At 33.1% G+C, this 12,793-nt stretch overlaps 1 long non-coding RNA gene across 1 annotated transcript; it reads left to right on the forward strand.

The window, feature by feature from the left end:
* The first annotated feature begins 8,694 nt into the window (after positions 1 to 8,694).
* LOC149373862 (uncharacterized) lies at positions 8,695 to 12,428 on the forward strand. Its single transcript, XR_016293232.1, has 3 exons — positions 8,695 to 8,947; positions 9,551 to 9,693; positions 10,312 to 12,428. It is a non-coding gene; the product is annotated as an uncharacterized LOC149373862 (long non-coding RNA).
* The last annotated feature ends 365 nt before the right edge of the window (positions 12,429 to 12,793 follow it).

Below are 12,793 nucleotides of genomic sequence, written 5' to 3' on the forward strand. Positions count from 1 at the left end.
TATTATAAAAAATTTATGGTCAAAATAATTTTTGAATAACTTCTATTTTACTGTCATTTAAGAAAAAAATGATATTAAACGGTTTTTTTATGTTCTTGTTAACAGAGTGAAAAATGTACGTAAAGAAAATATTTCGTTCGTTTGGTAAGACATTTGCCTATTTCACGAAGCGCAATATTATTAATTTGCAGTTATATCTTTCACATAAATACGACTGGCGTAATTTATCTAGCTAATCGATGCAAAGCCACTTTAATCATCACGAAGCCATCAGCTAGATTTTTACGGTGAAGGGCGATTTCTGTGCACAATACGATCAAACTCGCTAGGCACCCTATCAGCAAAATGGCTAAAAGTGGACAAATTCGATAAAACGACACTGTTTTCACCTCGTTTTCGATTACCTTCTTGGTTGTTGAAAAATGACGCCTGTTTAACTTTTCAAGTAGGCCTGCGAGCCTAAGTCGAAGAATACTGGCAAAAAAAAACATAATAAATTTGATTAACAATATTTTCTTGGATCGAGTGAAAGCGAATGTCGTAAATTTTACATCTTATCCATTAATTTACTGTGAGGACTGTCCTTCGGTAGAATTATGGACAAAGGCTCGCGTACCATTGACACAGAGTCGACCAAGCACGGAAATTTGTAGGTTTTTTCATAATGTTTAAAATGTAGGTAAAATGCTAAATCTTTATCCTTGCATATCTAAACAAAGGTGATAAAAATCAAAAACATCGCTGACTATGTGATTATGAACTAAAATTTCGTTTTTATCGTGAAATTGGTCTTACCATTTCGAAACCTTCTTCCACCGATGTCGGCAAATTCTCAAATTTAACTAACCGAGACCCGAGTAATGCTCCAAAATTATGGCTGTCCTAATTTGATCAATTAAACATTCACATTTTAGCGAAAAAAATAGTGTGGACGTACAAAAAAAAAAAAAAAAAAAATTGTTTATAAAATATTTACTACAACTGTGAATATACCTTGATTTGCTCCCTTATGTTTTCGCGGAGTGCTATAACCTTGTAATGGGTAAGATTCAAAAATTCATTGGGACTCGAAAACGGTAGACGCGGCTTAAGATCGGCTATGTAGCTGGTAATCTTTGCTGAATAAACGGTGGTTAAGAGAAGGGAGGAGATCGATATGGTTGTAAAAATTATTCTCTTCGTAAAGCTAGACGGAATTTCTGGACCTGAAAGAAAATTGTTGATCAATAAAAATGATTACTTTTTTTTTTATTTAAGCAAATTATTATTTTATCGCTCGTATAAAATTATTACTCAAACCTCGAGGATATAAAAAATTTTTTTTTGCATTTGCTTATGACTATTACTATTTTACACTATTTTTGGATTCAACATTAGAATAACAGTATTGGGTTATTGGTTTTTTATAACAAAAAAAAATATACGTATTAAAATAGTACCAAGTAAATGTCATCTTGAAGTAGGATTATGTTTTTACATTTAGAATGTTTTCTTATGTAAAAATAAACCTTTTTTTCTAAGTTCAATAATATATATTAATTTAATAAAATAGTACCAAGTAAATGGTATCTTGAAGTGTAATTAATTTTGTCTTTTACATAAAATATACTTTCTCATGTGACATAAACATTTTTTTTAAGCACAAAATAATATTCATTCAAGAGATCATTTACTTAAAACTATTTTAGTATATTTTTCCGAATCTAAAAAATTTACTTTGAGCGTGTACCAGTTTTCATAGTTTATAAATATATCAACATTTAACCTTCACGAGGTGCAACCTTTTTATGGTAATAACTCAAAGCGGAGCGTTTGTAAGGTATAATTTATTTTTTTTATTTTTTTTTTATTACCATTCATTTCTTTTACTGTTACGATACCTGGATCGCCCCGTTGACAGTAGGCGTTCCATATGTGAAAGAAAAAGTTGAAAAACACGGTAAAATCGCATTTCCTGCTATGTAGATGTACAGCAATTAACAACAGCACTATCAGTATCAACATCATCAATAGAAACAATGAAATCCAAACGTCAATCGCAAACACCTGAAATTTATTAAAATAATTTTTTTAAATCCATCAGAACTGATTCGCGTGTCATAACCGATCGCAATTCTAACTATAATATACGCGTTTGTTGTAAAATGTGTGATGCACATGACTCGGGGTTTCTTCATTTTATGCAATATTCGATTTTACAATAAAATATAACTTTTATTTTTTTAAATAATAAAAGTTCTCTATTGATTCTTTTAAAACGTTATCGCCTCCACACTTGTTTAAAAAAAAATAGAACAAAGCTGACTTTACTGCCACAAACTTTAAACCAGATAAATCGCGAGGATCTTACAATTTTTGCTTTCTTAGGTTTTAAATTTTTAAATTGACTTTAAGATTTTTATTTTTTAAATTAAAATACTCACTTTTTAAAATCGATACTAAAATTGAGACCCGTACAAATAAGTTTTATTTATCAGGCCTTTTTGATTCAAATAAGAATTTTTTAAAATCTGTAAAACAATTTGACCTCTATAAGGTTTTCTATGATCTCATCCTGCAATAAATACATTATCTATTTTTTATGATAGCATCCATTTAATTTAATTTTATTAAATTGCCAATTATCAATCATCACAGATTTTTTGGCTGATTTTTAAATCATCGTTCATCAAATATATATTTGATCAACTTTATCATTAGCTTAGAAAAGAATTAAATTTTTGCATAGTTGGAAAAGACCCGTAAATAATTAATATATAATAAAAACATAGTAACAACTCTGAGTTACCTCGAAGAACGAAAACCATTGAATTTTCGTGTATATGGTGTACGGCACTTGAGCATACATTCTGTAATGGGCTTCAAACAAAGGCATTGAAAAGTCAACGTGCTCCTGTCTCAGCGAAGTCATGGACATCAAATACAAGCCAATGTCTATTTTTCTGTCTTCGACCAAACCGATGAAACCGTCATATCTTTGTTTCGCCTCGTTCCACTCCGAAGGGCTTGTCACAACTTCACACGATATTTTACTTTTCAATCCGGAAGCAGCTTGTATTAGATCAAACAGTTCTCGCAAGTAGTGGCTTATTGTCCCGTGGATAGTTCTGTTATCACCTCGATGTCGGTGCTCCAACTGAATTATTATAATAGCATTTTACTTTGAGATAGTTATTTAACCATATTTTCAAAGGAAAGCAAGATGGGTCAGAAACAACCGGATTTTCTAAAGGGGAATGAAATCATCGAGGCCCAAAAAAAGAGAGATTTTGGTTGACGTATAACAACATTATAAAGAAGAGTGGGTAGAGAGAAGAATTTAATGATTAATTTTGCCTATCGTAGATATAAAAGAGACTTCGTTTCGAACGCATGTCCCGCGACACGTTGCATTAGTTTTTTTTTTTTTTTTTTTTTTGACCAACCATCAGTGTATTTTTTGCGAACTTCTGACACTGGTAAAAAAAAATAAAACTGGTTTTTGTTAGCGTTTTTATCGTAGAATACGATAATAATATATATATTTTTTTTAAATTTTAAGGTTAGGTTGATCCATTTTTATTACAAGCGTCAACTTCTTTCCTACTTTTATAAGGCAAATTTTTTTTCAAGTAAATATTAAAAAAACCAAAATAAAAAGAAAGTAAAAAAAATTTCCGCATCGTTCGAGAAATGGATTTTGAAATTCAAGTTTTGAAAAAAACGGGTTAACTTAACCTTAAAATTTTTCATAATATTTTTATCGTACATTACGAAAAAAACGTAAAAAAAACCATTTTTTTTTTTTTTCTGACCAGCGTTTCTTTTATCACAAATTTTAGAAGTTCTCAGTCGGAGAAAAAAAAATTAAATTAGTGACCATTACGACCATCTTATAGAGTACTATCCATTTCCAAAGTTTAAAGAAAAATACATTATTTTTTGTCCCATTCCACGTGGGATGTTCCGTATATATGATAACAATAAAAATGATCTTTACCATAATTCAACATGGTTAAATTATAAAAATAGTGGTAAAGCACGGCATACCGAAAAGGTTATGTAGATGTTGGGGTGCAACCCCTTGTGAGAATGTAAGGGGCAAAGCCCTTTTTCCCGAAAAGGATTGCAAGAGAAAAATAATTTGTAGTGCATAAATATTTGTATAGTTAAACAATACCTTAGCAACCCTTAAAGTAAGATTCTGAATAGCATCAGGAACCAACAATCCAGAATTACTCAATACCTTGAATTTTTGATCATTCACCCAAATGGCCAAATCTCTGGTTTCGGTCTCATTATTTACAACCCCAAAGTATCGTCTGAGAACAGCATCTTCTCTCTTCTTGACAATTACTTTTGAATCCAAGTACAGCTCAAACGGGTTATTCTGCGACAGTTGGCACTTTGCGTCTCTTTCGAACAAAAACAGCCACGCGCATGTCGCGGAGTAACGCGACTTTGGTTGACTCATTGCCTCCCTGAGGTCCGAGAGATTTTTTTGATCAGAAATCGGGACAACGAACAGAGGACTCGTCGATCGTCGGGAGTTGATTTTGGGGTCGATCGCGAGTTGGAATAGACGTTTTTCCCTCAAAGGTACCGCCTGCGATGCCACACTCATTTTTGATAGCTCCTTTATGGTACTGACCAAGTGGTACTTGTGGTTTAGGCCTGAAAACGATACATTAGCAAGTGATGGATGCATTGGATTGTTGTTTTTGCTTTACCTGTGGCGTTACCATCGTAGACAAGTACGACTCCGGGGGGCCGGAAAAAATCGACAACACCCGAAACCAAAGATGGTTCGTATGGATTATTATTGAATGTCCTCGAATTGGCCATAGTAATATTAGAAAAGTAAAGCATCAACACTAAACGGATATATTTTGTAAACATTGTTCGGCCGATACCAGTGCAATAACGCGTGCATACTGTCAGCATTTCACGCTCGTACAAAGTTCGTAGAAAATATGGTTTTTTTTTTTTGTCACAAAGCTTTTATCTTTCCATTAATTTTATCGTTAGGAAAAAACCTTACTTTCTAGCCATTTTTCCAAATGGCTCTACCAACGTGAGCAAAGTCAATTTTCGGTAAAACGTACTTTTACTGTAAAATATGGAAATTTTATTACTGTGACTCAACATTAGCTAATAATACAACCTGTTGGATTAAGTTCCAAAGCTTTTTATGTTTTGAGCAAATAGTTTTTCATTTTAATCAATCGCTCCATATCTAATAAAAAATAAAAGTACAAGAGAGAGTATAGTAATTCAAAAAAGATATTGATCTTTTGTTTCTTGTTACAAAGGTACATAACACGGAGAAACAAAATATGTATAAATAAAGTAATGAAGGCCATAAAAAAGTTATGATACAAAAATCAAATTTACAGAAACGTATAGATGCAATGAGTTGTAGGCAAAATATAGACGACAATGAATAAAATTTTTTTAAGTATTAATGCAAAATAAATTACAGGAGACATTGGTCATACAATTTGTTACTAAGAAATGCGTAAGAACTTTCTAGTTAAAATCTAAAAAATAGAGATGCAAGGAAAAGTAACAAACTGAAACAGCGTAAGTGGGTGACGCAAAGGAGCAAATTGAATCTACACAAAAGCTTAGTGGTAGACTTTAACTATTGAAAACAGGAAATGCGCAGAGTCATAAACATAAATAAATATGATAAAAAAAGTAATGGTACAAGACGTAAATGTTTGAAGTCATGGAGGATGGAAGACGTATTTATTAAAAATCACGGCCAACTCGTCGGTGTTGATGACCAAATTTTGGTTGCCCATGGCATTTTTGCAGTAGCAAAGGTCATTGAGACACTCCCCTCTCGGATATCCCATGCATTTGCAAATGGATTCGTACAGTTTGGGTTTGCAGGCAGCTGAAGCTGTAAAATTTACAATTTATTTAGTTCACTAATATACATTTTTGCATCGGAAATATTACTTGTACAATACACGCATTAGTCATGTTTTAAGGGTATACTTACCATAAGCGACCAGAACAACGAGGAGAAAAGCGAAGAAAATGGCCCTCATGTTGGTTAAGTTTTCAATTTGGTCGCGGATAATCGAATGGTAACGAATACTTGAACTCTTGTGATTTTTTCACAGCTCACCGGTGCAATTTATACACGAAAAATTAAACACTACTTACATGACTATAGATTATCCATCGGATACGGTACAACAAATAAAGGGTACTACAGACGATGGAACATACACGATAATCCAGGTAATTTGCATCTCGGAGGTGATAAATATAAGTCATCGAAAAAACACAGTGTCATGAAATATTATTTCCAGACTTACAATAAATAACTTGATAGATCTGGTCAAATTTTTTGTTGTTGTTTTCTGATTCTCTTGCCATAAGTATACATTCAAATGTGCTCTATCGTCCCTTCCCTTTCATCTTTGTTACAATGTCTGGGATTTAAGCAAAAGCAGATTAAACGGGGCCATTGATTTCTAGAATTTTAATCATCAATAGTAGTTTATAATGAAATTGTATTTATCTGTACTCTTATTTCACAGCAACGGATGCAGTACGTGTGGATGTGGACCAAAAAAAGTGGCTTTCAACAGAAGAGATGAAAGACATGATGGCGGATTATGCAATCGAATAAATGGCTATGTTTAATAAATTTGGGAATAATATATTATGAGTTTATCATTAAGATGATAATCTGCTGTTGCTGTTCAAGTTGTTATTACCAAAAGGTATACAAGGAACAGTCTGGTGAGGCAAATATTTGATAAATTTATCGATTGAAAGAAAAATGGCTAAACAATTGGTTGAAACGATCAAGATATTGTTGGAAAGGTGGTACTAAAAATAACATCACTCGAATTTCTGTTTTTTCGCTCGTGCCTACAAAGACTTTTATTTATCTCCGGTGAGATGTATATAGATTACGTGGACTGTCGATTATTCAATCGTCTGATGGTACCGTTTATTTATTTGTTTTACCGTATCCGATGGATAATCTAGTCGTGCACAGTTCGCGTGGATGTGTATAATTTCTGTGCATAAAAAATAATGCCGATAAGCTGAAAAAAATAAGAAAATCCAAGTGTTAGTTTCCACTCGACTCCGTGAGGGCCATTTTTTACGCTTTGCTCCTTGTTGCTACTGTCTCTCACTGTGAGTACCTACGCAATTTTTATGAGTATTGTCTGTATAATAATTCTGGTACAAACGTTTACATATTTTAAACGACTAAATTCACATTAATACACTGCACGGAAAAAGTTTATCATGGGGTGTGATATCATTTGTGCCAGATGAGTTCGGTATAATTCTTTTTGTTTTTTTTTAATTGATTTTTTTTTTTTTTTTTTTTTAATAAAATTTAAAAACGTATTAACAAGTTTCTCTCCTAATGCTATTCATCAGACGCAATCATTGAACTTCATGTACAGCGCAGTTCTAAAGAGGGCTAGGGTTCGATATCCGATCGAGTAAAATTTTTCAAAGAGAAATCGGGTTTCCGCGGCTGATTTCTTGTCAACCATAATTGTTTCGGGACAGAAGGCTGATGTATAATGCTGAAAATTTCATATCACAATTTTTTTCTCCGAAAAATATTTGAAATGGTGTTTGTCTTTAAAAATAAACTTCGTAGCGTTGAAATCGTCTCTTATGACAACCTTATTAATTATTTGGTAAGGTTTCTGACAATTTCAAAATTATTACTTTTGACGCGGTTGCGTAAAATATTTGAAGAAAAAAAAAAAACAACTAAGACTATTCTTTAACATATCTATGATATCTACAGTATTCGCCAAAATTTAAAAAGTTATTTCACTTATTCGACATAAATTTTGATACTGTGTTCGCTATACGTCATGACTTCAGTTTAAAAAAGTCGTAAAGTACTAGTTCTGGTTTTTGTTCGGATGTCGATGAAATTTTACCTCAGAAGTAATTCAGTTGACATTTCATAGGGCTAGGTAACGAGAAAAAAATTTTGTGGCTACAATTATTGTTATAGCTAAAGTATGGAAACTTATAGAAAATCACGCTTTTCATAATTCAATGAAGATTTTCAGATTAAAAAAAAAAAAAAGGAACAAGATTACATATTTACGTATCACCAAAAACATTCGGTCAGCATTTAACAACGTATTGTAACATACGAATGTGGATACTTTTGGATACTAAATGACACACGGATTAAAAAATTTTACGGGATAAAAAATTAAATTTATTCTCAAGCTACAGTGGACAAGTTAAAAAAAATCGGTTTGGAAAATACTGAAAATGCTTATCTACAGTTAATTGGAAACTATTGTAACTGAATATTTTTTCGTATCAGTTGTCTTTTCGATGGATTATTAATTATACGTAAAAGAAGGTTCGAGAGTGTCTTCCCGGCGGGAGGGAGGCAAGAGGGAGTCCCAAGTGTAGCGCACGAGTAAATAGGTGATGGCCCAACCAATAGAAGTAGAAAAAAAATAATATCATCATAAAATTTTTCTTTTAGCTATAAATAATCGCACAGAGTATACTCCGAAGAAGCAAAAAATATTCCGTGGATTTTCTTATTCCTCCCGAACTTCCGTAAAACTGATCGAGTTGGTATTAGTTCTGCAATACATATATGATGTACTAATACGTACGCATAAAATGACGATTTAGTCAGAGCTTGACTATAAAGCCACGCGTTACACGGAGCGCGTTTGTTCCCAATAAGTAAACGAGCAATACTTGAGTTGGCCGTGCCGCCAGTGCTACCGTTGCCATAGATAAGTATACATATACGTCTTGGAATGGCTACAGGCGTTGCGTTAGATGTTGAAATTCCATCGGTTCGTCGAAAGTCCAACTTGTCCTGCCCAAGAGGGAAAAGGAGTTTGAATGTGGGCAAACGCTTTAACAAGCTATTCGCAGGGTTTGCGAGTTACTGAGCGTCTGGTGAAACGGCTACATCTTCGAATTAAAGGTAAAAAGAAATATTATACCGTACATCGAATTGCATTGAAAAAAAAAAAAAATCCTTAAACAAAGCGCTTGTATTGGAGAAAACAAGACAAATAAAAGCCAACATTTTTGAGCAGTTCTCTTATCGCGTGACTTCTTTATTTCTACCTCAAGTTTATTTTATTGTTCGATGTCGGGAATTGTTCTGGCATAGCATATCCCGAAAATCAATTGTATTTAAATATTTTTTTCCAACATGATGATTTTTGGTATACGTGACAATTATCACCGACGTGGTTCCGCCACGTCACTTGGATATCACGCGCAACGTCTCCATTTATATAACAAGCTGTAACCACGTGTTCCCCCAGAAATTACATTCGTTACTTAACGAATTTTAAAAGTAAACAAAATTTAAATAAACAAAATCAATTTCATTTGTGACTATTTGTTACTAAGATGTAATTTCCACTAATTCGTATCACAAATCCACACGGACAATAAAATATTGAGATTTCAATTCGTGCAACCCAATACAAAAAACAACGTGCAATTACAATGATAATGCTATATATATTTTTTTTCTTAATGTAACGTAAGCAATTGTCTTGTTGCGCTGTTTTAGGCTGATTTTCACGAATCGTGGTGTCGTAATTCTACAAAACTGAGCAGCTGTACCAGAAAGACGGCACGGAATGAGAGATTTCATTAGCCGACAAGAGACAATAAAGACGAGGGCGAAAATTAAAAAAATAGCAATACGCAAAGGTAAAAATTTCCTTACGATTTCTTAATTAACATTTTAAAATTGCATAAAACCATTATTACCACTTTATCGGTACACAAAGATACAATTTACAAGATGTAATTAATGGCCATGACGGTCAGACCGCGCCTCAGAGAAAATGGCGTCGTTTCACGTGTAACGACGCCATATTTTTTCTAGGGCGTGGTCGCGCTGTCTGACGGACGAGCTTCATGCGAGTTTTTTTTTTCCTCGTGAAATAGCTTATACATTTTAACATATTAGATACGAACTTTTTTTTAAATAATTTTTTTTATAATTAAATATTGATGAAAATAAAAACGTTTGTCGGTATTAGTTGAAATTTTCTATAGTTGGCCGGCAAATGAGACACGAGCCTCAAACTTTTTCGAGAGACCTTTATGTTTTCTCTTAGCTTTTTCATCGAATTATTGAACTCGACTGATTTGATTAGTTGTTGGATCAATAACAAAAAAAAAAAACGACATTCAAATATAAAAGCTCTGGTTATTTTACATTTTGGGGTAATTGAACAAAAGGCTAAAACACACTAATATTTATCTATGATAGTCATCGATAAAATTATTAATAGATTTTTTTTCTTTTTTTTTTTAAATTAGCGTAACAATCAGTGGTAAAAATGGACATTTCCAACGACTGCAACGTTAGTAAAGAGTCGCTCGACTACAAGTGCAGGTATTGCCAGGAAGCCATGGACTCGTGGAGGTGCGACGAGTACGGGCTGACTTGCTGCATCCGATGCGACTCGTTGTTTCGAAAAATCCAATCTACGAGGAAGGAGAAGGAACGTTTGACCCAAGAGCAACACGAATAGTCAAGGTTCGGTATTTATTAATAAACTAATGCACTGATTGGGTGAAATTGCGAAAAAAAACAAAAAAAAAAATCCAGAAACCATGCAAGAGTTCAGGCTATGAGAAATGATCCGTCTTTTAGAAAATCTGCAAGTGCCCTGTTTGACCTAGATTTCTATGCGTTCCGTAATGGGATGATCATTTGTTTTGATATCAGAGAAAAAAAAGTTGGTTTTTCCCACTGTTCATGATTTCAGAGTAAATAGACTCGGGAGCGGTGATAATAAAAATCGAATGAAATCGAGGATACCAGCATTATGAATCGGCTTCCCGGGATAACCACACTCGAGACGCAAAAATCAATTTTTGCCCCAAGAGTTAATGTCACTTGCAAAGAAATTTCATCTCCGGGATAAACAAAACAAAGAATATACCTGGAGAAACTCTGGGGATGTACTTGGACTCGTGTACCTACAGGAAATGTCCCTTTTGCAATGAAACGATGTGTTTTATTGTTGCTCTTTAGCTTTGATCGCGATCACGGTTGGGTAACTGAAAACGACTGTGCTAATTGCCCGTTGTTTATCAAGAATGTCAACGTTTATACAATCAATTGTTCCAGAGTCGCGAAGGACGTGTATTTCAGCAGAAATACTTTAGATTTAACGGAAAAGAGAGATAACGAGGGAGCGCGTGAGTAACATGTAGAAAATTAAGGTAAAAGCTATAGGATAAGATAACTGAAAAGAAAACATGAATTAGCTTACATGTCGTGACTTTTCCCATGGGGCATAAACGGTTTCGTACCGCGTTCGGCTAAAAGTTCGTTAGTTACGAATAGCTTAGTCACAAACGAGCCCAGAGTGTCGCAGTTGGTCGAAAACAAAGTCGCTGAATTTTCGGAATGCCATTATACAGGCCTCTTTAACGATTTAATGCGTTTGCTGATAAATTGTTTGTACTTTTTTCTAAAAAATAATTTAAAAAACGTTCGTACTTGTTTAAAGCCAACTAATAATGTGTGGTTTTGTTACGAAGACGAAAGCTTGCTGATTAAATGCCAACGCCAGAAGGAGCGGGATAAAAGTGTATACAGGCCTCTCCAATAATTTAACAGCGTCAACATTTAAATCCCATGTATATATTTTAAACCAAAAGGGCTGCGCACTTTTGAAGACCCAGATTTTTTAACGAAATTTCAAGGGTGCACAGCCTCCCCTCGTTTAACTCTAAAGTATGATAATTTATTATGTTAACTGATAAATTATTCGGACTTTTTTTTCTAAACAACAAATTCATGAATTATTCAAAAACGTTTGTACTCGTTTAAAATCAACTTACAATATGGGGTTGTACTTAAAATATTTATTGGCATGTGTCTAAAAAGAAAAGTGATATTTTCCTACTAGATCAAATAAATTTAAATTGAGTTATTATGAAAAAATTCGAAAAAAAATTCGGTTTTTCAGGCGTAGCTTAAATCCCGCGTTAAAGTTAAACATTTTTAGGTGGTATCAGGAGTTAATTTGACCTCCAAATTGTTATTAAAATTGATGAAAATTATTGTTTTAAATAATTTCATAAATTTAATAATTATTCTTGAACCTTGAAACTTACGAAAATGTGTCTGTAAAAAATTAAACTAATCATACATTTTCCATGAAAGTTTACAACTTTTCGAAAAAATGTTTTTATTTATTAAAAAATGTCTAAAATATTTCATTTAATTTGAGCCACGACCTTTGCCCAAAGTGACTATTTTTGTACGTAGTGACGGGTAACGGCAGGGAAAGCACCGGGCAAAGTATAAGTTCAGTTTGTTAGAATAAAAGAAAGTTCTATTGCATCTTAAAACATATAATACGTTGATACTCGCTCCCATTGATACGGACCCTAACCACCTTTGATTCGAGGGTGTCAAGTTCAAGTTCTCAGTTAATTACATACAAAAATTATGTTGCTTTTTATAAAAATAGCGTTTCCTCCTTTTTTTGTGTCTAAATTTCTATATTATCAAATCTTATATCAACTCTTCAATTTCAAATCTATCTTTGAGTTTTGATGAGATTTCGGTTATTATCAAAATTCCACATACTGCTGGCAAAACTATGAATTTCTGGTTGATCGGTAATTCCTACTTCTTTTTTTTAGCCAAAGTTGATTGTTATTTATATTATTTGTTTTTATAGCTACAATTTCTTTAACAATCAAAATAAATTTATAAATAAAAACATCCGCCATTTAAAAATTTATTCATGTCAATTATAATTCTTAAAAATGTTTAACA

This window comes from Copidosoma floridanum, unplaced genomic scaffold (assembly GCF_036245765.1).
Source record: "Copidosoma floridanum isolate Cflo_tuat_1 unplaced genomic scaffold, Cflo_Japanese_pri ptg000025l, whole genome shotgun sequence".
Taxonomy (NCBI): domain Eukaryota; kingdom Metazoa; phylum Arthropoda; class Insecta; order Hymenoptera; family Encyrtidae; genus Copidosoma; species Copidosoma floridanum.